The sequence below is a fragment of the Fundulus heteroclitus genome, unplaced genomic scaffold (assembly GCF_011125445.2).
Source record: "Fundulus heteroclitus isolate FHET01 unplaced genomic scaffold, MU-UCD_Fhet_4.1 scaffold_128, whole genome shotgun sequence".
NCBI classification, from domain to species: domain Eukaryota; kingdom Metazoa; phylum Chordata; class Actinopteri; order Cyprinodontiformes; family Fundulidae; genus Fundulus; species Fundulus heteroclitus.
Window position 1 is genome coordinate 176,970 of NW_023396540.1, and position 2,500 is coordinate 179,469.

A 2,500-nucleotide genomic window follows, 5' to 3' on the forward strand; every position below is an offset into this window, starting at 1 on the left:
GTCAATGTGTCACGTTCAACTTTTTGCACATCTGTACAAGTTTGATGTGATCATTAGGCGCAACACACTAGATCGGTCTAATGTGGCAGTGCCATACACAATGGGGTGTAATGTCGAGGGTCAAAGCAAGAGTAAACAGGTCATAACTGGGGAGAACCTTCCCATATGGCTGCACTTTTGGGTTCCCATGGTGTAATGGTGAGGCACTCTGGACTTTGAATCCAGCGATCCGAGTTCAAATCTCGGTGGAACCTTATTCTCTTTTAAATTTTACAGTTGGCAATAATCCTCTCCTATAATGTTAGTGATCATAGTGACTGAGAATTTGTTAATGACAAACATCACTAATATGAGGCATTCTCACTGCAGATTTGTCAAGTGATCATAGTGACTGAGATTGGTTAATGACAAACATCACTAATATCAGGCATTCTCACTGCATATTTGTCAACATGCATGAGAGCTACTCGCTAAACCTATGTTGTGATTACAAGCAGAACATTAGTCAACCCTTTAGCAGTGCATAGTGTCACAGGATAATTGTGCCGCTTTACAAGTTCGCAGCCAAAATGGCGAGCCATATAATTGCTGAGTTATGTTTGCAGACTCCTTTGGAGGCACTGGTTTGACTCCCATTTCTGACAAGAACTGTATTCCTCTGCTGAGGATTAGAAGAGAGCAAACAAATTTTTATTGATAGGAGAGGTGAAAGCAGTCTAATCTCTGGCATGCATTGGCAATCTGCATTGTTCAAAAACGTTGATGTCATGTGTCACGTTCAACTTTTTGCACATCTGTACAAGTTTGATGTGATCATTAGGCGCAACACACTAGATCGATCTAATGTGGCAGTGCCATACACAAGATGGGTGTAATGTCGAGGTGTAAAGCAAGAGTAAACAGGTCATGACTAGGGAGAAAGTCTTCCCATATGGCTGCACTCTTCAGGTTCCATGGTGTAATGGTGAGCACTCTGGACTCTGAATCCAGCGATCTGAGTTCAAATCTCGGTGGAACCTTATTCTCTTTAAAAGTTTACAGTTGGCAATAATCCTCTTCTATAATGTTAGTGATCATAGTGACTGACATTTGTTAAAGACAAACATCACTAATATCAGGCATTCTCACTGCAGATTTGTCAACATGCATGAGAGCTACTCGCTAAACCTATGGTTTGATTACAAGCAGAACTTTAGTCAACCCTTTAGCAGTGCATAGTGTTGGAGTATAATTGTGCTGCTTTACAAGTTCTCAGCCAAAATGGCCGAGCCATATAATTGCTGAGTTATGTTTGCAGACTCCTTTGGAGGCACTGGTTTGACTCCCATTTCTGACAAGAACTGTATTCCTCTGCTGAGGATTAGAAGACAGCAAATAAATTGTTAATTATTGGAGAGTGGAAAGCTATCTGATCTCTGCCATTCATTGGCAATCTGCAGTGTTCAAAAACTTTGATGTCATGTTCAACTTTTTGCACATCTGTACAAGTTTGATGTGATTATTAGGTGCAACACACTAGATCAATCTAATGTGGCAGTGCCATACACAAGATGGGTGTAATGTCGAGGTGTAAAGCAAGAGTAAACAGGTCATAACTGGGGAGAAACTCTTCCCATATGGCTGCACTTTTGAGGTTCCATGGTGTAATGGTGAGCACTCTGGACTTTGAATCCAGCGATCTGAGTTCAAATCTCGGTGGAAACTTATTCTCTTTAAAAATATACAGTTGGCAATAATCCTCTCCTATAATGTTAGTGATCATAGTGACTGAGATTTGTTAATGACAAACATCACTAATATGAGGCATTCTCACTGCAGATTTGTCAAGTGATCATAGTGACTGAGATTTGTTAATGACAAACATCACTAATATCAGGCATTCTCACTGCATATTTGTCAACATGCATGAGAGCTACTCGCTAAACCTATGTTGTGATTACAAGCAGAACATTAGTCAACCCTTTAGCAGTGCATAGTGTCGGAGGATAATTGTGCCGCTTTACAAGTTTGCAGCCAAAATGGCCGAGCCACATAATTGCTGAGTTATGTTTGCAGACTCCTTTGGAGGCACTGGTTTGACTCCCATTTCTGACAAGAACTGTATTCCTCTGCTGAGGATTAGAAGAGAGCAAACACATTTTTATTGATAGGAGAGGTGAAAGCAGTCTAATCTCTGGCATGCATTGGCAATCTGCATTGTTCAATAACGTTGATGTCAATGTGTCAAGTTCAACTTTTTGCACATCTGTACAAGTTTGATGTGATCATTAGGCGCAACACACTAGATCAATCTAATGTGGCAGTGCCATACACAAGATGGGTGTAATGTCGAGGTGTAAAGCAAGAGTAAACAGGTCATGACTAGGGAGAAAGTCTTCCCATATGGCTGCACTCTTCAGGTTCCATGGTGTAATGGTGAGCACTCTGGACTCTGAATCCAGCGATCCGAGTTCAAATCTCAGTGGAACCTTATTCTCTTTAAAAGTTTACAGTTGGCAAT

General features: G+C 40.9%; 4 non-coding genes across 4 annotated transcripts; all 4 read left to right on the forward strand.

Moving 5' to 3' along the window:
- The first annotated feature begins 180 nt into the window (after positions 1-180).
- On the forward strand, positions 181-254 carry trnaq-uug. Its single transcript has one exon. It is a non-coding gene; the product is annotated as a tRNA-Gln (tRNA).
- A 693-nt stretch (positions 255-947) lies between these two features.
- On the forward strand, positions 948-1,019 carry trnaq-cug. Its single transcript has one exon. It is a non-coding gene; the product is annotated as a tRNA-Gln (tRNA).
- Positions 1,020-1,632: 613 nt separating this feature from the next.
- On the forward strand, positions 1,633-1,704 carry trnaq-uug. Its single transcript has one exon. It is a non-coding gene; the product is annotated as a tRNA-Gln (tRNA).
- A 694-nt stretch (positions 1,705-2,398) lies between these two features.
- trnaq-cug lies at positions 2,399-2,470 on the forward strand. The gene has a single exon. It is a non-coding gene; the product is annotated as a tRNA-Gln (tRNA).
- Positions 2,471-2,500: the final 30 nt, after the last annotated feature.